The sequence below is a fragment of the Moschus berezovskii genome, chromosome 16 (genome assembly GCF_049115385.1).
Source record: "Moschus berezovskii isolate FMDL1 chromosome 16, NW_MosBer_1.0, whole genome shotgun sequence".
Lineage (NCBI taxonomy): Eukaryota > Metazoa > Chordata > Mammalia > Artiodactyla > Moschidae > Moschus > Moschus berezovskii.
The window spans coordinates 60,154,662-60,176,980 of NC_142475.1; the positions used below are offsets into that span (position 1 = coordinate 60,154,662).

The following is a 22,319-nucleotide window of genomic DNA, read 5'->3' on the forward strand; positions in this document are numbered from 1 at the left end:
CCAGCAATCATAATATCGGCATTTTCCTCATTGTCCTGATTCGTTTTGTTCAACTGCTTTCCTGGCTCCTGCCTAGCCCCTCCCCTCAGGATCAGAGGCAGCTGTGCAGTTGCTGAGCCGTGGAGGGACATCTCCGGAGCTGCAGGCTGGCAGGTAAACGTGAGATGGGGAGGTTAGACAGAGGTTGGTCAGGGCTGCCCTGCAGTAGGCAGTAAACAGCTCTTAGAACCTGGAAATCACAAGTTAAAAGCAATCTCCTGAATGTGCATTTGCTTCCAGCCTTTTCTCCTCTTCTACTTCAGAATGAAGCAGAAAACAGTTCTTAGAATTGAGGTTTTTGCCAGTGAGTTCTCATTAAGATTTCAGCATGCCTTCCCGAGAACACGCGTTCCTGGGAACACGCCTTCATAGATGACTGCCTTACCGAGTGAGGGAAGTGGGGGCAGAGGGCATGGCTGGCGCAGAAAACAAATACGTGGAAAAAAGTCAGTATCTTTAGAAGACAGGCTGTGGTAGAAGAGAAAACTGGTAGTGCTGGGGCCATGAAATTGCGAAAGCTTTGTGGCCTTTTCAGGCAACGTGGAATCCTCGGTTGTTTATAATTTGGCTGGGGACGTGTTCTACAGATAAATGATACAGAGTTGTTATGAAGGGCGAATTGCAGTAGAGTGAGAAGAAGGGAAATAAGATGGTCTGGATGGAGTGGAGGGGACACATTCTGTAAAACAATTAAATTACCTTTTTTATGTGTCTGGGCTTCCCTGGTAGCTCAGCTGGTAAAGAATCCACCTGCAATGCAGGAGACCCTGGTTCAGTCCCTGGGTCAGGAAGATCCCCTGGAGACAGGATAGGCTATCCACCCCAGTTATCATGGGCTTCCCTGGTGGCTCAGACAGTAAAGAATCTGCCTGCAGTGCGGGACACCTGGGTTCAATCCCTGGGTTGGGAAGATCCCCTGGAGATCTTTTTTTTATGTGTATAGTGAGAATACTTAAAGATCTACTCTTTTAGCAAACTGCAAGTATACAACACAGTATTATTAGCTATGATACTAGTATATATTAACATGCTGTGCGTTGGAGTCCCAGAACTTACTCATCTTAAAACTGTGTGAGGTGATATACATGTTAGTTCACTTGATTGTGATCATTTTATAAAGGAAAAGCATGTGAGTGTGCTAACACATACAATTTTCATTTTTCAAGTATACCTTGATAAACCTGGAAAAGAAGGTTATTGAAAAGCATGTTTAGAGACTTCCCTGGTGGTCCAGTGGCTAAAACTTCAAGTTCCCAGTGCAGAGGGCCTGCGTCTGATCCCTGGTCAGAGAACTAGATCCCCCATGCCGCAACTAAGGCCAGGCACAGACAAATAAATGATTGAATGAATATCTGAAAAAGGAGGATGGCTAGCAGGGTTTTATCACTGATGAGATGACCAGCTCTCAGTTATTAAGGAATTACCTGTGCCCTGGCTTAGAGTGCCTTCCATATGCTAACTGTCATCCTTAGAACAATCCTATAAAATAGCCACTCTTATAATTCCCACTTACAGATGTGAAAAGAGAGTTTCAGGAAAGTGAAATAACTTGTCTGTGGATTCCCAGCGGCAAAGTGGGGTAGCTGTGACGCAAACCCACAGTGTTGAGCATGCATGCTCAGTCCCTTCAGTCGTGTCCGTGGACTGCAGCCCACCAGACTCCTCTGTCCATGGAATTCTCCAGACAAGGATACTGGAGTGGGTTGCCGTACCCTCCTCCAGGGGATCTTCCCAACCCAGGGATCGAACCCGTCTCCTGGGTTTGCGGGCAGTTTCTTTACCCACTGAGCTACCTGGGAAGCTCTATAAACTGGGTCCCAAAGCTTCTTATTTGGCTGTTTCTGCTCGTTTGTCCCCTACAGTAGTAGATGTGGGGGGAAGAAGAAGGTAGGAAGGATTCCCAGATTCCCAGTGTGGGACAGGAGGTCCACCAGTAGACCCAGTTCTAGATTACTGGGGTGATCACGTGCCCTTCTATACTTTTCTAAACATTCTATGCATTCTATCCCAGTTGAGAACTGTAATGTAACTAGTATTAACATACAAAGGCCCTGGACTTTCCTGCCCACACCCAGGGTGAGGTCCAGTGCCATCAGTTATCTCCAGCCCCTACCTCACACCCTGTGGGCAGTTCCTCTGCTTCCCTCCATGCCCACCAATTTCAGCTGATTTCTAGAGATCTGTAATCTGCCCAGTCACTCCTGCCTCTGAGGTTTTGTTCCTGGAGGACTCTTGGCCTCTGAACTACAGTTTTCCTTTCTGTTTGTCCTTTTACTCTCTGCCTATGCTGACTTGGATCTCCCAGGTGTGTATCTGGCCACACTGGTTTCACTGGTGGACTTTGAGAGCTGAAGGCTGTTCCAGTAACTATTTGCTGTTGTCCAGTTGCTAAGTTGTGTCTGACTCTGCAACCCCGTGGACTGCAGCACGCCAGTCTCCTCTGTCCTCCACTATCTCCTGGTGTTCGCTCAAATTCACGTCCGTTGAGTCAGTGATCCTATCCAACCATCTCATCCTCTGTCGCCCCTTCTCCTTTTGCCTTCAGTCTTTCCCAGCATCAGGGTCTTTTCCAAGGAGTCAGCTCTTTGCATCATGTGGCCAAATTATTGGAGCTCCAGCTTCAGCATCAGTCCTTCCAATGAATATTCAGGTTTGATTTCCTTTAGGATTGACTGGTTTGATCTCTTTGCAGTCCAAGGGACTCTCAAGACTCATTCATTTTTTTTTTTAGCCACCAAACAGAGGGCTGTAGTTCAGTGCTGCTGTCAATAGGACATTTAATTTTATGTGTCCCCCTTTTTTTAAAAAAAAATCTTTTGACTTCTCTACTCCCAGGCATTTCTCACTGGACACTTCTCTCCTGAGGCTTCTTCCTGCCTCACTGATATTCCCGTTATCCACAAATTCCTATTTACTTTCATTCCTGCATCTGTGACTTCATTCTCACATTCAACAAGTGTGCTGGGTGCAGTTTCAAGTGCTTAGGATTTATCAGTGAATAAATGACTCTAAAATTATTTTACTGTAGGAGTTTATATTCCAGGAAAATGGAAACAAAATGAATAATAAAGATAATAAGTGCTCAGTTGTTCAATTTGTGACCCCATGGCATGTGGAATCTTAGCTCCCTGCCCGGGGATTCAACATGCATTTCCTACGTGGGAAAGCAAAGTCTTATCACTGGGACACAAAGGAAGTCCCAGGTATATAATATTTAAAAAAGAACAAGGATGTCATGGTAGCTGGAAAAGAGAGAGCAAACAAAACCAGGGAAATAACAAAGGCCCAGCTCACGGAGGACTTTGTAGAGGCTACTGAAAGAAATTAGGAGGAACTCTAGGGACTCCCCTGGTGGTTCAGCAGTGAAGACTCTGTGCTTCCAATGCAGGGGTGCGGTTTCAATCCCTGGCCAGGGAACTAAGATCCCACATGTCATGAAAATGGAGTGAAAGTCACTCAGTTGTACCCGACTCTTTGCGATCCTGTGAACAATACAGTCCATGGAATTCTCCAGGTCAGAATACTGGAATGGGTAGCCTTTCCCTTCTCCAGGGGATCTTCCCAACCCAGGGATCAAATTCAGGTCTCCTGCATTGCAGGTGAATTCTTTACCAGCTGAGCCACAAGGGAAACCCAAGAATACTGGATTGGGTAGCCTATCCACCTCCAGTGGATCTTCCCAACCAGGAATCAAACTGCGGTCTCCTGCACTGCAGGCGGATTCTTTACCGATGAGCACATGTTATTCAGTTCAGTTCAGTTCCATTCAGTCACTCAGTCAGTTCTGACTCTTTGCGACCTCATGGACTACAGCACACCAGGCCCCCCTGTCCATCACCAAATCCCAGAGTTCACTCAAACTCATGTCCATTGAGTTGGTGATGCCATCCAGCCATCTCATTCTCTGTCGTCCCCTTCTCCTCCCACCTTCAATCTTTCCGAGCATCACGGTCTTTCAAATGAGTCAGTTCTTATCATCAGGTGGCCAAAGTATTGAAGTTTCAGCTTCAACATCCGTCCTTCCAATGAATATTCGGAACTGATTTCCTTTAGGATGGACTGGTTGGATCTCCTTGCAGTCCAAGGGACTCTCAAGAGTCTTCTCTAACACCACAGTTCAAAAGCATCAATTCTTCTGCGCTTAGCTTTCTTTATAGTCCAACTCTCGCATCCATACATGACTACTAGAAAAACCATAGCTTTGACTAGATGGACCTTTGTTGGCAAGTAATGTCTCTGCTTTTAAATATGCTGTCTAGGTTGGTCATAACTTTTCTTCCAAGGAGCAAGTGTCTTAATTTAATGGCTGCAGTCACCATCTGCAGTGATTTGGGAGCCCAGACAAATAGAGTCTGTCACTGTTTTCCCATCTATTTCCCATGAAGTGATGGGACCAGATGCCATGATCTTCGTTTTCTGAATGTTGAGCTTTAAGCCAACTTTTTCACTCTTTTCTTTCATTTTCATCAAGAGGTTCTTCTTCACTTTCTGCCATAAGGGTGGTGTCATCTACATATCTGAGGTTATTGATGTTTCTCCCAGCAGTCTTGATTCCAGCTTGTACTTCATCCAGTCCAGCGTTTCTTATGATGTACTCTGCATATAATTTAAATAAGCAGGGTGACAGTATACAGTCTTTTTTTTTTTTTGGTAATTAATTTATTTTTTATTGGAGGCAAATTATTTTACAATATTATACTGGTTGGTTTTGCCATACATTGACATGAACTCGCCCCGGGTTTACATAAGTTCCCCCTCCTGAACCCCCCTCCCACCTCCCTCCTCCCTTTATCCTCCCTCTGGGTCATCCCAGCATGCCAGCTCCGAGCATCCTATAACATGCATTGACCCTGAACCAGTGTATACAGTCTTGACGTACTCCTTTCCCTGTTTGGAACCAGTCTGTTGTTCCATGTCCAGTCCTAACTGTTGCTTCCTGAACTGCATACAGATTTCTCAAGAGGCAGGTCAGGTGGTCTGGAATTCCCATCTCTTGAAGAATTTTCCACAGTTTGTGGTGATCCACACAGACAAAGGTTTTGGCATAGTCAATAAAGCAGAAATAGATGTTTTTCTGAAACTCTGTTGCTGTTTTGATGATCCAGTGGATATTGGCAATTTGATCTCTGGTTCCTCTGCTTTTTCTAAAATCAGCTTGAACATCTGGAAGTTCACGGTTCATGTACTGTTGAAGCCTGGCTTGGAGAATTTTGAGCATGACTTTACTAGCATGTGAGGTGAATGCAATTGTGTGATAGTTTGAGCATTTTTTGGCATTGCCTTTCTTTGGGATTGGAATGAAAACTGACCTCTTCCAGTCCTGTGGCCACTGCTGGGTTTTCCAGATTTGCTTGCATATTGAATGCATCACTTTCAGAGCATGATCTTTCAGTATTTTAAATAGCTCAACTGGAATTCTATCACCTCCACTAGCTCTGTTCATAATGATGCTTTCTAAGGCCCACTTGACTTTGTATTCCAGGATGTTTGGCTCTAAGTGAGTGATTATACCATCATGATTATCTGGGTTGTGAAGATCTTTTTTGTACAGTTCTTCTGTGTATTCTTGTCACTTCTTCTTTATATCTTCTGCTTCTGTTAGGCCCATACCATTTCTGTCCTTTATCGAGCCCATCTTTGCATGAAATGCTCCCTTGGTATCTCTAATTTTCTTGAAGAGATCTCTAGTCTTTCCCAATCTACTGCTTTCCTCTATTTCTTTGCACTGATCACTGATTTTGAACAGAGTTGAGATTTAATACCTTAATATTTAAAAACATCTTTCTGGATGTTGAGAACCGATTGTATGGAGACAAGTAAAGCAGAAGATGAGTTAGGAGGCTACTATTGCCATCTGGGTAGCTATAGTCTAAAACGTATGATGCTCTTTCTAATCTCATGGGCTCCTGTGGTAACAGGTAAATAGAGAGGCCAAATCAGATGTATTCTCTCCAGTGCTTCTAGAACTGGGGTAGATGTGAAATTCTCAGTGTCAACCGATGGACCTAGATGGGAAAGTTGGCTGGTAGGTATTCAATGTCTTCCTGCCTAAGAATGGGAGACATTGAACATTCCTCTTTCATTTCCAGGTTGTGTGCGTGTTGGTTTTGATGCCATATTGGTGCCTAGCCCGGGCTTCCCAGGTGGTGCTAGTGGTAAAGAACACACCTGGAAGTGCAGAAGACATAAGAGAGTCGGGTGGGATCCCTGGGTTGGGAAGATCCCCTGGAGGAGGGCATGGGAACCCACTTCAGTATTCTTGCCTGGAGAATCTCTGGAACAGAAGGACCTGTGGGCTACAGTCCACAGGGTCACAAAGACTCAGACATGACTGAAGCAGCTTAGCATGCATGCATGTATGGTGCTTAGCCCACCTCACATGAAGGCCTCCTCGTTATCACTGTTGCCCTTGCTGACCAACCACATTTCAGTCACCAAGTCCAGACTATATGATAGATAATCACAGTCCCAGAAGATAAGATTGCCCCAGAGAAATGCCCACAGGACACTGGATAGATGGCTGCTCCTTCCTGTCCTAGGCCAAGCAGCATAAACTTGCAACATTTTCCCTCTTCAAAAATGATCATGTATGTATCTTATTTGACCCCAGTAAGATAGTGACTCAGATGACCATTATATCTACTACTGTGGGCAGGAATCCCTTAGAAGAAATGGAGTAGCCATCATGGTCAACAAAGAGTCCAAAATGCAGTACTTGGATGCAATCTCAAAAATGACAGAATGATTTCTGTTCGTTTCCAAGGCAAACCATTCAATATTACAGTAATCCAAGCCTATGCCCCAACCAGTAACACTGAAGAAGCCGAAGTTGAACGGTTCTATGAAGACCTACAAGACCTTTTAGAACTAACACCCAAAAAAGATGTCCTTTTCATTATAGGGGACTGGAATGCAAAAGTAGGAAGTCAAGAAACACCTGGAGTAACAGGCAAATTTGGCCTTGGAGCACGGAATGAAGCAGGGCAAAGGCTAATAGAGTTTTGCCAAGAGAATGCACTGGTCATAGCAAACACCCTCTTGCAACAACACAAGAGAAGACTCTACACATGGACATCACCAGGTGGTCAACACCGAAATCAGATTGATTATATTCTTTGCAGCCAAAGATGGAGAAGCTCTATACAGTTAGCAAAAACAAGACCAGGAGCTGATTGTGGCTCAGATCATGAACTCCTTATTGCCAAATTCAGACTTAAATTGAAGAAAGTAGGGAAAACCACTAGACCATTCAGATATGACCTAAATCAAATCCTTTATGATTATACAGTGAAAGTGAGGAATAGATTTAAGGGACTAGATCTGATAGATAGAGTGCCTGATGAACTCTGGACGGAGGTTCGTGACATTGTACAGGAGACAGGGACCAAGACCATCCCCATGGAAAAAAATGCAAAAAAAGTGAAATGGCTGTCTGAGGAGGCCTTACAAATAGCTGTTAAAAGAAGAGAAGTGAAAAGCAAAGGAGAAAAGGAAAGATATAAGCATCTGAATTCAGAGTTCCAAAGAATAGCAAGGAGAGATAAGAAAGCCTTCCTCAGCGATCAATGCAAAGAAATAAAGGAAAACAACAGAATAGGAAAAACAAGAGATCTCTTCAAGAAAATTAGAGATTCCAAGGGAACATTTCATGCAAAGATGGGCTCGATAAAGGACAGAAATGGGATGGACCTAACAGAGGCAGAAGATATTAAGAAGAGGTGGCAAGAATACCCAGAAGAACTGTACAAAAAAGATCTTCATGACCAAGATAATCACGATGGTGTGATCACTCACCTAGAGCCAGACTTCCTGGAATGTGAAGTCAAGTGGTCCTTAGAAAGCATCACTACGAACAAAGCTAGTGGAGGTGATGGAATTCCAGTTGAGCTATTTCAAATCTTGAAAGATGATGCTGTGAAAGTGCTGCACTCAATATGCCAGCAAATTTGGAAAACTCAGCAGTGGCCACAGGACTGGAAGAGGTCAGTTTTCATTCCAACCCCAAAGAAAGGCAATGCCAAAGAATGCTCAAACTACCGCACAATTGCACTCATCTCACACGCTATTAAAGTCATGCTCAAAATTCTCCAAGCCAGGCTTCAGCAATTACGTGAACCGTGAACTTCCAGATGTTCAAGCTGGTTTTAGAAAAGGCAGAAGAACCAGAGATCAAATTGCCAACACCTGCCGGATCATGGAAAAAGCAAGAGATTTCCAGAAAAACATCTATTTCTGCTTTCTTGACTATGCCAAAGCCTTTGACTGTGTGGATCACAATAAGCTGTGGAAAATTCTTCAAGAGATGGGAATACCAGACCACCTGACATGCCTCCTGAGAAAGCTGTATGCAGGTCAGGAAGCAACAGTTAGGACTGGACATGGAACAACAGACTGGTTCCAAATAGGAAAAGGAGTACGTCAAGGTTGTATATTGTCACCCTGCTTATTTAACATATGCAGAGTACATCACGAGGAATGCTGGGCTGGAAGAAGCACAAGCTGGAATCAAGATTGCTGGGAGAAACATCAATAACCTCAGATATGCAGATGACACCACCCTTAAGGTAGAAAGTGAAGAGGAACTCAAAAGCCTCTTGATGAAAGTGAAAGAGGAGAGTGAAAATGTTGGCTTGAAGCTCAACATTCAGAAAACGAAGATCATGGCATCTGGTCCCATCACTTCATGGGAAATAGATGGGGAAACAGTGACAGACTCTATTTGTCTGGGCTCCAAAATCACTGCAGATGGTCATTGCAGCCATGAAATTAAAAGACGCTTACTGCTTGGAAAGAATGTTACGTCCAACCTAGACAGCATATTTAAAAGCAGAGACATTACTTTGCCAACCAAAGTCCATCTAATCAAGGCTATGGTTTTTCCAGTGGTCATGTATGGATGTGAGAGTTGGACTGTGAAGCAAGCTAAGTGCCGAAGAATTGATGCTTTTGAACTGTGGTGTTGGAGAAGACTCTTGAGAGTCCTTTGGACTGCAAGGAGATCCAACCAGTCCATTCTAAAGGAGATCAGTCCTGGGTGTTCATTGGAAGGACTGATGCTAAAGCTGAAACTCCAGTACTTTGGCCACCTCATGCGACGAGTTTACTCACTAGAAAAGACTCTGATGCTGGGAGGGATTGGGGGCAGGAGGAGAAGGGGACGACAGAGAATGAGATGGCTGGATGGCATCACCAACTGGATGGACATGAGTTTGAGTGAACTCTGGGAGTTGGTGTTGGACAGGGAGGCCTGGCGTGCTGTTATTCATGGGGTCACAGAGAGTCGGACATGACTGAGCGACTGAATTGAACTGAACTGAAGAAAGGGACTTGTATTACCTGTTTGCCGAAATAATAGTATCAGTGATTATATTATGAAAGGTTGGAAGGTGAAAGGCAGAAAAAAATAAGAATATTGGGACTCAAGATTCCTATGCAAAATGACCACCATAAGGTGAGTTTTGTAGCACTCTTAAGGCAGCATTGTAGGGGTTTTTCTTGAAATATGATGCCTTTCTACAAGCTATTCAATTGCTTTATATTTCTGTAAAACATCTAATGCTTCATAAGAAGATGTTTTGCAATTTTTAAATGGGTCTTAAAGTAAAGACATATGGCTATACAGAATGCAGCTAGGCAGTGAAATGGTAAATGTAAAAAATGTAGAATTAGCTCAAAAGTCTCTGAAGCTTTGCAAGAATCTGATGTAATGAACCAAAATGACCTTCTTCATTTTCTATCATTTCCCCCAAGATGCTGGTGTTTTAGATCTGTGTGTAAATGTTACATGGGCTCTGTCATTAGGTAGATATTTGCTCACAGATGATAAAAAAGGTATGTTTTCCTCCCCAATTTAATTTGATTCAGTTGCAACCGTGGTCAGTGAGGAACAGTCCTTTGAGATGGATGTTGTCAAGTGCTCTTAGGAATCTGACATCTTATTATATGGAAAAAATTGCTAACAGTCTTGTAAGTACAGATTCAAAAGGGAAACTATGAAAGGCCATTTCTTAGCCTACAGCATTTGTTAGTCAGACTCACACACTCTTAGAGCTTAGAAAGTTTCATGCTCTATTTTCTAGTTTTCCTCAGTATTAGATAGTTTTCAAGATCCCTTTCAGATGTTTAGCTCATATACATAAAAACTGAAGCGCAAAGTATGCAGGTTTGTCATCCACTATTCTCCATACCTAGGATGGTGTGTCCACTCTGATTTTAGCACATGGAACTGGCCTTGTGTTCCATATAAGGATACAGTGCAGCAATAACTCCATGTTTCTCTTTGCTCCCTTGTGTCAGTAATCAATTTTATGAAAGACAGTGGTCAGACCTAGTTTTTCCTTCTTCCTTAATGTGTCTAAAATAGTGCTTATGTTGATGCTTTTGAATTGTGGTACTGGAGAAGACTCTTGAGAGTCCCTTGGACTGCAAGGAGATCAAACCAGTCAATCCTAAAGGAAATCAACCCTGAACATTCATTGGAAGGACTGATGCTGAAGCTAACGCTCCAAAACTTCGGCTACCTGATCAAAGAGTCGACTCATTGGAAAAGACCCTGATGCTGGGAGAGATTGAGGGCAGGAAGAGAAGAGGATGACAGGGGATGAGATGGTTGGATGGCATCACTGACTCGATGGACATGAATTTGAGAAAGCTCTGGGAGATGGTGAAGGACAGGGAAGCCTGGTGTGCTTTAGTCCATGGGGTCACAAAGAGTCAGACACAACTTATCAACTGGACAACAGCAAATTTAACCTAAACTGTTTCACCTTTATCCTGGGCATCAAGGAAGACCACAGTCTGCCTTTGGTATCCACAGTTTCCTCATCTGTGGATTAAAACAGGTGACAACGGTCCCAGAAACAGACACTTTTAAATGTCATCTATAATCTGTGAACAGGGCAATGTGCAGAAATAGGAGAATAGGAAGCCACAACATAGAAGTGTATCTGCTAGTTGTCTGCTTTTTTAATGTGAAGAGGACATTAGCTTGATCTCAGACTATACTAACTCTATGATGCAGATTTATATGGCCATGTCTGAAGGCCATTTGAATGGACCCATGAGCCTTGCTTGTATTGTCAAAACAGACTAGAGGTCTCTTAGGGCCGAGACCATTCTAAGCAAAGACAGAGTTTGAACAAAGGATTTTGCCTGGAATAAATGGTTCATAAAGAAGTTCAAGGTCATTCTGAATAGTGCCCATGTCTGCCACTCACCCTGTCCATGGCCTCACTACCACACTCTCACCCGACCCTAGGGGGAAGGGAATGGAGGATAAAACCTGAAAGAGTTGTTTGAGCCCAAACGTCATAAACTGTGGAGTCTCTAAGGCTGGGTGGCTGCCGTGACAGAACCGCACAGGGGCGGGGCACGTTCACATCACGCGTTACTCTCAAGCATGTTGCAGACTCAGTCACCTGGGACCTGCTGAATTAGCTGTCCTCTCACATGGAAGAGTGGTCCCCCATGCCACTCTTTAGTGGGTGTCAGCAGAACCACAGAGGACGTGCGGCAGCTTCATGATGGTTTCATGACCAGCAGCAACAGGACACATCAAAGCAGGAGGGGCGGGGGTCCTCCTGGTAACCCAGAGGATGTGTCTGCAAACATCTGAGACTTCTTAAGTGATGCGCAGGAGAACTGGGTGGGGAGGAATGTGAATCAGATGGGAGTCTCGTAAGAGACTGTGGAGCAGAAATATCCTCCTAGTGTTAGGATGACCATGCCTTAATCACCGTGTTAGTGTGGCCTGGGGAAATCTTGGTGCGTTTCAAGTGGGAAGCATTTTAATCGGCTCGGTTCAGTTTCCCTAAGGTCCAGCTGGGACAGCCACTAGCAGTGACTGTAAATGATTCATGAAGATTGGGAGAGGTGGTCAAAGTGATCGAAAGAAGCAATTGAAAGTCCATTCTCACGAAAGGAGAGACAGGACAGTGTGGCCTAATACGGATCCATCAGCATGTCATGCTGGGAAACAAACCAACAAACTGAATATCTCACCAGAAATCAATGTCTAAGCAGCCATAAAAGCACAGGGCTTTGGGTAAAAAACAGCAGGCCTTTGTAGAGAATCAATATCATCAAAGTACTCTATTTTCTTTCTGTGACAGAGTGATAGAGAAATTGAAACTCAGTGTATTTTGATTTCGCTAAGGCTTTGATTTTTCTTGATGAGAATTTCTCTTCAACAAGGAGGACCATTCAACAGATATTTTTAGAAGCCCTAGTGCGTATGCTAGGTAACAGGTATATATTCTGGTAACCAGTCGCCATTCTTGTGGCGTCAGAGAGCTACATGGGCAGGTAGCTAAAAATCAAGGTAAACAGACTTTAATTCAATTATTTGCAAAGTACTATAGTTGCACAAATCTATTTTGTAACCTTTTATTTTATATTGGGATATAGCTGATTAACAATGCTGTGATAGTTCCAGGTGGACAGCAAAGGGATTCAGCCATACATGTACATGTATCCATTCTCCCCCAAACTTGCCTCCCAAACAGGCTGCCATGTAACATTGAGCAGAGTTCCCTGTACAGTAGCACAAATCTAGGTTTCTAGAACTTTCTGAGATGGTCTAGGAAAATGCCTTCAAATAAGGAAAAGTTTGAATAATTGTTAGCAGTTTGATCTGAGAGCAAGAGATAAGGTCTTGAAAGTTAGGAGAGAGAAAGTAAGCAAGTTAAATTTGGTAAACCAGGCAATCTATTGACTAGTAAAAAGAATTGCCCACAAATAGCTTCTCAACCCCGGATAAGTCTATGGCACCCCACTCCAGTACTCTTGCCTGGAAAATCCCATGGACGAGGAGCCTGAAAGGCTACAGTCCATGGGGTCGCTGAGGGTCTGACACGACTGAGCGATTTCACTTTCACTTTTCACTTTCATACATTGGAGAAGGAAATGGCAACCCACTCCAGTGTCTTGCTTGAAGAATCCCAGGGACGGGGAAACCTGGTGGGCTGCCGTCTATGGGGTCGCACAGAGTCGGACACGACTGAAGTGACTTAGCATCAGCTTCTCAACCCAAATTTGTTAAAGCCGACCCAAGAAGTAGACAATGGAAAAGAATCCAAGTGTCTCTGTGTACTTGGGACCAAATACATTAGCCCTGAATGTATTATTTATCTGGACAAAAAAAACCATTGCTTTGTAATGTTAATCCTATAAGAAATAGGAATATCAAATGTAAGAATCTTTATTAAAAAACAGGAAAGTCGGAACATCTAAGGAACTGCTTTGATCAGTTTCCCTTCATGTTTATCCCTCTTCCATTTCCAAAGCAGAATATCGATATTGCCACAATATTTAGGACTTGAGCTTGGGTCCAGTCTACATAAGTGACATCTCTTGACAGCATTAAGAATGAGTCAGGTATCAAAGGATGCTGAGAAGATTGGTGGCTAAGATCCAAATCTGATAACAAAAAAAACACAAAGAGAGAAAAGCACCAAGTTTCCAGCAGAACTGGGGGCCTGGGCATCTCTTTCAGGCTTAGTAAGAGGTAGCTCACACAACACGGTAAATTAACTATAAAAAAGAAGAAACGAGGTTGCTCAACCGGACCTGCCACACCTGCCATTGTCTTTGCCACGCCCACCATTTTCCCACTTTATAAATAAAAAATGGGGGCAAGAGGAAGGAGCCCTTGGCATCTTTAAGAAGACAATGCTAAAGGTGAATCAAGTTTTGCTTTGAAAGGACTGGAATGTTTGCACCCCACCCCTTCTCCCTGCTCCTAGTGGTACAGGGCTCCGGAGGATCTTCATAGAAGCAGAGATGTTGGCAAGAGAGGAAGAGCCTGGCATCTTATGCCCTGGTTGGCTATCTGCTTAAACAGTGGGCCTGTTGATCTGGCCTGAGTCTATGAGACCAGATGAAAGAGAGCAGGAAAGAACTTCTAGGCTTGGTGATGTGGGATTGGTGATACAGCTGAGTTATCCTCCTACTGTTTGGCTTCGAAAGACGTGTGTTTCCTTTGCACAGAGCCAGACTACCACTGCCCCATCTGATGCTTCATCAGGTAGGCAGGAGGATGCCAGCCATATGAGGCTTCAAGGTGTCCACTGGGGTTGAGAACTGAGGAGGGGTATGGGCAGTGATGGGAGAAAAGAAAACTCACCTTTCTATCCAACCAAGTGGGGACTGTCACTGCAACATTTGCATGGGGTACCAATGGGGGCTTTGGGTGGAGCCAGCTATTCCTAAAATGTATTCCGAATTCACAGTTAATGAAGTGCTTTCAACAGCAGCTGTGTCACCTAAAAAAAAAAGCACAACCTAAAAGTTCAGAGTTGTTTCACTTGACGGACAAAACTGAGAACTCGGGCCCGGGACACAGCGTCTCATATAGCGCTGAGGGACTGCTTCTAAGAGGAGTCTGCATATTTAGGAGCTTTTGCAACAAAGATGGGGGAGTCAGAGCATCAAAAGATTACTGTTAGTTAAAAGAAACCCAGATATCTCAGATTAATGAATTTAGTACTTTCTAGGTAAGGATAGAAGAGTCTGAGCTCACTGGAATCATTCCTTTGATTCTTCCTTAGCTCTCTAGAGTCAGTATCCTGCTTTTCTCCATCCTGAGTCCCCTCAGGGTGCACAGTTTGGGGCAGCCACAATGCCTTGATGGCTGAAACAGCCTTTGTTTGGGGCTTCCCTAGTAGCTCAGTTGATAAAGAATCCACCTGCAGTGCAGGAGACCCTGGTTCGATTCCCGGGTTTGGAAGATCCACTGGAGAAGGGATAGGCTACCCACTCCAGTATTCTTGGGCTTCTCTGGTGGCTCAGCTGGTAATGAATGCGCTGAAACATTCTTTGTTTACTGATCTTGCAGCAACATTCTCATTAACAACTGTAACTCATGTAATAGATGTGTATGCTCCATATTGTGTAAAATACCTCTGATTTTCAGAACAGCCCTTCATAAGACTTCACTCATGCATTTTCCAGATGCAGGAATCAGGCTGAGAGGTAGTCAGAGATGTGACCACTTCACACAGATAACAAAAGAACCAGGCTAGGATCTAAATCCTGGTCAAGGCTGTCTGACTTCAAAGCCCATATTTTTCCTGTAAGCTTCTCATTGACCGTGTGAAGTGAGCAATGTTTTATCTGCATTTAACGGATGAAGGAATGGAGGCTAATGAAACAATGAGAGTTGGGAATGGCTAGGACTAAGGCTTGAGAAATTTTACCAAGCCAAATTCCCAGAATGTCTCATCTCTCCTGCCGACCCAAGTCATGCCAAGAGCAATTTTATTCTTTCCAATTAATTCGAACTGGGTGCTAAATAAATGCTCAATATTGACTCAGTGACTCACTGGCTGTACTACCAAGGGAGAATGAGAATTCTTTTCTGGAGGCTTATGGAAAGAACAGATGAGGATCTTTCTGGTTTACTGTTTGATTTGGGAGATGACAAAATGATCTCTTGTGTCCCTTCTTCAGCCCCCAGACTTGATGATTCAGAACCATTTCAGGGAAGCATGATTCCTTTTTAGCCGATTTCTTTAATTAGCAATTCTACAAGCCTTCTGTGTATCACCCCAAATTATGATTTTTTTTTTACCAGGGAACTTCAAACTACAAAGTTCTTTCAGAAACTTTATAGACTTTTTAAAATTGTACCTTTACAGAATTTTTTGGGGGTTCACACACATAAAATCAAGCAGTAAAGTACCATTTGTCTTCTATTTTTCATCTTTGCCAAGCACTGAAATGGAAAGAAAAATATTTTATGAACGTAATAAGCTTTCCTGGGGCTCTTGCTAAGGGATTTATTTATCTGTTGTTTCAGAGAAAAAGCACATTCCTTCTAATATAACTGCCCATTTGGCTGCTCATTCCAAAGCCAGATTTGGGGCTTTTATTTTACCTTCACCAAGAACTTGAGAGAAATGTATATTTCATGAATCTCTGTGTCTCCTGGCTGCTAGGAATCTCTTCTCCCTAGGCAAAGAGGTAGCAGACATTTTCCTCTGCCTTGTTTCCAGAGGGATAGGAACCATAGTCTGGCGCTTTGACTCAGAGTGACTATGTTCATTCTCAGGACCGTGGAATTAAATGCTCCTTGCTGAATCCTGGATGCTGGATTCAGAGGTAAAAACCTTTGAGACATATTTTAGGAGCTTTTGGAGAGAGGCTACCCAATTCTGTTTTTCTAATTCAAGTACAAGACTTTACCACTCAATCTGTTTTCTGCCAGATCTGGGGTCCCACGCTGTGTTAAGTTTCCTGTGGCTGCCATCACAAGTTACCATGGGCTGCATGGTTTAAAACAACAGAAATATATCCCATCACAGTTCTGGAGGCCAGAACTCCAGAATCAAGGGGTCAGCAGGCCAGCCTCCCTCCAAAGTCTCTACGGAAAAGTCCCTCCTTGCTTCTTCCAGCTTCTGGTGGTTCCAGGTGTTCCTTTACTTGGGACAGCACCCCTCTAATGTCTTCTGTCTTCACATGGCCTCCCTCTTCCCCTCGGTGTCTTCTCCCCCGCTGTCTCTTCTAAGGACGCTTGTCGTTGGATTTAGGACCTGCCTGGGTAGCCTAGGAAGAGCTCATGCCAAGGTCCTTTTTAATTATTTATTTATTTTTGGCTGTACTGGGTCTTCATTGCTGCATGAGCTTTCTCTAGTTGCGGCGAGTGAGCCAGTAGGGAAGCCCTCAAGATTCTTGATGTAATTACATCTATAAAGACCCTTTCCCCAAATAAAGTCACATTTGTAGTCACAAGGGCAAGGACATATCAGTTTTGGGGCCACCATTCAGCCCACAGTTTTAAATGAAAAAGATAAATATAAAAGTCAGATTAGATAAAGTCTCCAGGGAAACAAGATTAGAATTGTGTACTGATCAGGGAAGAAACCTGGATTCTTCTCAGGAAGTCACCTGTTATCTGGTCCTGAATCTTCATCTTAGAGATGATCCTGTCTTTGGAGATCAGGCTTTGGGTGAGGATTTGGCCTGAAAATCTTGATCCAGTAGTAACCTCTCCAGGTATTTTCTTCTCTTCAGTGATTTGAGGTTATCATGTTTCCTGGAGGATCAAACCAACACATCTGTAAGTTAGAAACTTAGTTTTAAATCTTCTTAACTGTGGGGTTTGTGGCTCTGGACCTAAGAACATTCATTGGCTGCTAAAATAATATTCTTTAAGTAAATTATGCATGGTGTTGTAATACTGCTCAAAAGAGACTGCTACTGCATTCCTGTAGCTATTATGTTGCCAAAATGTCACTTAAACTGCATTCTTAAAGAAATGCATGAGATTATTTCATCATAAATAAAACAAATTGTATGAAGCATGCATATGAAAATTAAATTATAGAAAGAGTATATGGAACAATATTTGGGACTAGAATTCAGAAAATAAATTTATACAACCCTAGGACTTCCCTGGTGGCATAGTGAATAGGAATCTCCCTGCCAATGCAGAGGATAGGGCATGGTTTCAATCCCTGGTCCAGGAAGATTCCACAACTAAACCCCTATGACGCAACTACTGAAGCCCTTGCTCTATAACGAGAGGCCATTGCAATGAGAAGCCCAGGCACTGCAATGAAGATCCGGTACAGCCAAAAATAAATGATTTCTTTTAAAAGCCTAGAATGAAGAGAAGGTTAGATGACCCTAAATATTTGACAAGATGATGTTCTATCCCTTGCCCAGTGAATCGGAACTTAGCTGAGCTCCCACTATGGCTGATGAGGACAGGGTACTTTACATGGAACAGAAGGTGGGTGGGGCATTCTGAGAAATGAAATGGTGGAATGATAACCAGAGTTTCTGGGAAGCTTGTGCAGGACAACCACACACTCAGAGGGAGAGCTCTGTATTTGCTGAATAGCTCTAGTGGTGACAGGAGGCAAGAGGTGATGAGAATTTAAGTCCGAAACAATGAGGAAGCATTTCAGTTTGGCAGCATCTCATTACTTTGAGTCGAATTCTTTGACCTCTTTGGCTTACCAGCATACTCAGGTCACGAAGCTGTTAATTCTGTTATTTCAGGCATCCGTACCACCCTGACCAGCTGGCACTAAACGAATAAAAAAAAAAAAAAGAAAACAGGCATATTTCTGATAATAATAACCCGCTCTCCTTGCTTCTCCCTTTCTCACTCCTCCCCTGACTTTTTTCCTTTCCTCTTTCTCTCCTTCTTTCTGTCTGTCTCTCTTTCAATGTCTAGAAGTACTTTCTGATCCATTATTTCAATTCACCTTCAGTAAACTCAGGTCAGTCGGCAGATGTTATTATTCCCAGACTGGCCAAGAGAGACTGGACTTCTGTCCAAAGTCTCAGAGATGACTGTGGCAGTCTGCGCAAGGACCAGGTCATCTAACTTTTGGCTGCTATTGAAAGTAGTGAAACGTAACGGGAAAATACAAACAAACAAAAGCAAATCGAAAACTGGGAGCTAAGAAGCAGATTCTAGTTCTGGTTGAGGTACTAACTTGCTGTGTGACCCTGGGCAGGTCACAGCACCTCTCTGAGTCTGCTATTTTGGATCTACATTTTGAAGGAGCTGCAGCAGATAGACTATGAGTCTCTTCTCTCTTGGTAGAACCTCAGCTGGGTGTTGAGGATAGACTCAGCTTTTCTCTGTATTCTTTTCCCTTGTCTCAAAGTACACCTGAGATTCTGACCTTTCTGCAGGTCTCCAGACATGCCTTCCTGGGTGGGTTTGATGGCAGCTGAACCCTGGGTCCCTGGTCCCTTGTCCAGCAGCTGGCTTGTGCTTGTACCATTTTTTGCAACCTGGTGATTTTTCCTCTTAAATTAAGGTTGGCATTTCTCACATGTGAAGTCTGAATTCCACAGGGTATTATTTTTAGACTGATCATTTTAGGAGAAGGCAAAAACCCTGCTCTCTTTGCGTGGATTTTGAGTCCACAGGAGTATAGAAACAAAAAGCCCTAAAAGATAATTCCACTCTTGAGTGATTTAATAGTTTCTTGGCTCAGCAGGTACCTTATTTTGGTAAATTGGGAAGAAAAATTACTTTTTTTTGATAACAAAAGTAATTCTTTCTTATAAAAAAATAGGAAATACAGAAAAGCACAAGGAAGAAAATGGAAACATATGTAAGACCACCTTCTGGAGATAACCAGACTAGAGTCATTAGTATGGATCCTTTCTGCTTTTTTGATATATGTGCACATATATATTACTCTTTGAGAAAACTGAAGACGTGCTGTATATATTATTTTATAATACTTTTGTGTTAAAATTATATCAACCTTTTTTTAATTACTGCATAATATTTAGTACATGGATAAACTGAAATTTGAATAAATTCAGTGCATACTTTAATGCTCAAAGACATTATTTTTGAAGAATGGCAAACATTAATATCTAAAAATATTTTTTACTCTCTCCCAATGACCATGTGCAGAGATTATGCTTTTGAATTCAACAAACCCTGTGTCTTATTCTTCCCTTTTAGGTCTGTATTTCTCAGTTCCCCTTGGGATTAGATGAGGCCATGGAGCTAGTTTTGGACAGAAACGTGAGTAGAAGTGAAGTTTGTTACTTCTAAATGATGTAGACAGGAAAAAACAAACAAACAAAACACACCTTTGAGATTTCCCCATCTTTGTTTTCTTGCCATAAAGACCATGGAGACCTTGTTTTGGGATGTTGAAGACACAAGAGGAAGCATCCTCGATCCCTGAATCACAGCACAGAGGGGTTACCTGGAGAGGTATCCGACCTACAGAAGATCCTGGGTGAAAGAGAAATAAACTAATAGGGGTTAATATTCCAGATCTTGGATTGTTTGTTTCTCAGCAAAGGGCTAGTCTATCCTCACTGACATAGATCCTATGTAGAAATGATCTAAGGTGATTCTTCTCTGATGTTATCAAGGTAGAGCAATTTACCACTTATCATTCAGCACTTTAACTGATTGAGGATCTTGTGTGTACACAGAGTATCGGCACTTAAAGTGACATAAAATGGAAAGAAATATAATCCTACTCCCCCATACATAGTCAAATGAGGATGGCATAGAGTGCAAAAATTAAAACTATGAAAGTATTCTAGTTGAAGATGTACAATTTTTAACAAAATCACAGGAAATAGGATAACTTTGGGGAAGGGTCCCAAGAATTTCAAACCTTGGCTTGGAGGTGACCAGGTGTACGTGATGGGGGAAGATCTTTTCAGGCAGAGGGACATGTGTAAGTCCCAGGGATGCCTGTGAAATGGCATGACATGTTTAGAAACCCAATATGCCCATCAACAGGGGACGGAGGACAATGAAGTATTATATTATATTATTTATATATTATATCATAATTACATAGGCTACCCACTCCAGTATTCTTGGGCTTCCTTTGTGGCTCAGCTCGTAAAGAATCTGCCTGCAATTTGGGAGACCTGGGTTTGATCCCTGAGTTGGGGAGATCTCCTGGAGAAGGGAAAGGCTACCCACTCCAGTATTCTGGCCTGGAGAATTCCATGGACTGTGTAGTCCATGGAGTCACAAAGAGTCGGACATGACTGAGTGACTCTCACTTTCATTATTTGTATTAAATATAAATTATTATTTATACTATGAATAATATATTATTTCCAATGATAGGAAGCTCTTTATTTTTCAAGATTTGATAGTCCTGTTTTTAGATGGGTCTAATCAGTAGAAAAATCTTTCTTCTATGAATGAAAATGTTCTATCTTCTAATTTTTCATGACTTGGTCCTCATTTTCTCTCTGGAAATGTGGAAATGAAAACTAAACTCTTTCTTCAAGAATGTATGACACTTCTTATGTCTTCCTGAATTCTATATTGTTTCTTTTCTTTTTCAAATGTGAGTGCCGATCTTTTTTTTGAAGGCGATGTGCAAAATCTTGCACAAAATCTAGTGGGTAGCAGTTACTCAATGCACATTTGATGGATGAGTGTGCAGATCAATTCAGAGGTTGCCAGCAGCCTTTCTGCTCAGTAAAAAATTATGATGGTAAATAATTTACAATACTTATTTGTTAGGATTTATCAAACACCTAAATTTTGGCCAGGCAACTTACCAAGTTCTTTACACTCAACTTACCGAGCTCTCTATCAGTGCACTTGATCGTCACAGCTACTCTATGATGTGGATACTAATATGGTAATTTAGAGATGAGGCTTAAGAGGTTTAAGGGGTGAAGTGCCTTTCTCAGCCACATACCGAAGAAGTGGTGAGTCAGGATTCAAACTCATGCCTGTTCATCTTCAGAGCCTGACTTTTACTGCTTTCAAAGTGTTTTAGACTCTCATCTGACTCCTTTGCCAACACTGTCAAGTGGGCAGTTCCCCTCATTTTAGGGCATTTCCCCTCATTTTACACTGGCGTGTAGAGAGTCAGAGGACCTAAGACACTAGCTCAAAGTCACACAACCTGCTCGGTATGGTGCAAGGATTTGTCTGCTTTCAAAATTCCTGACTGCTTGATCCTTCCACATTATCCTGCGGAATGATTTCAATTCAGTTCAGACGCTTAGTTGTCTACAACTGTTTGTGACTCTGTGAACTGCAGCATGCCAGGCTTACCTGTCCATCACCAACTCCTGGAGCTTGCTCAAACTCATGTCCATCAAGTTGGTGATGCCATCCAACCATCTCATCCTCTGTTGTTTTCTTCTCCTGCCTTCAATCTTTCCCAACATCAGGATCTTTTCCAATGAGTCAGTTATTTGCATAAGGTGGCCAAATTATTGGACCTTCAGCATCAGTCCTTCCAATGAATATTCAGGACTGATTTCCTTTAGGATTGACTTGTTTGATCTCCTTGCTGTCCAAGAACTCTCAATACTCTTCTCCAACACCACAGTTCAAAAGCATCAACTCTTGGGCACTCAGCTTTCTTAATGGTCCAACTCACATCCATACATGAATACTGGAAAAACCATAGCTTTGATAAGAAGGACCTTTGTTGTCAAAGTAACGTCTCTGCTTTTAAATATGTTGTCTAGGTTGGTCTCATAGCTTTTCTTCCAAAGAGCAAGCGTCTTTTAATTTCAAGGCTTCAGTCACCATCTGCAGTGATTTTGGAGCCCGAGAAAATAAAGTCTGTCACTGTTTCCATTGTTTCCCCATCTATTTGCCATGAAGTGATGGGATGCCATGATCTTAGTTTTATGAATGATGAATTTTAGCCACCTTTTTGGTAGCTCAGTTGGTGAAGAATCCGTCTGCAATGCAGGAGACCCCAGTTTGATCCCTGGGTTGGGAAGATCCCCTGGAGAAGGGAATGGCTACCCACTCCAGTATTCTGGCCTGGAGAATTCAAAGGACTGTATAGTCC

At 42.7% G+C, this 22,319-nt stretch overlaps 1 pseudogene; it reads right to left on the bottom strand.

Moving 5' to 3' along the window:
- The window catches only part of LOC129560019 (centromere protein O pseudogene), a 54,714-nt pseudogene that overhangs the window by 19,435 nt on the left and 12,960 nt on the right, over positions 1–22,319 (bottom strand).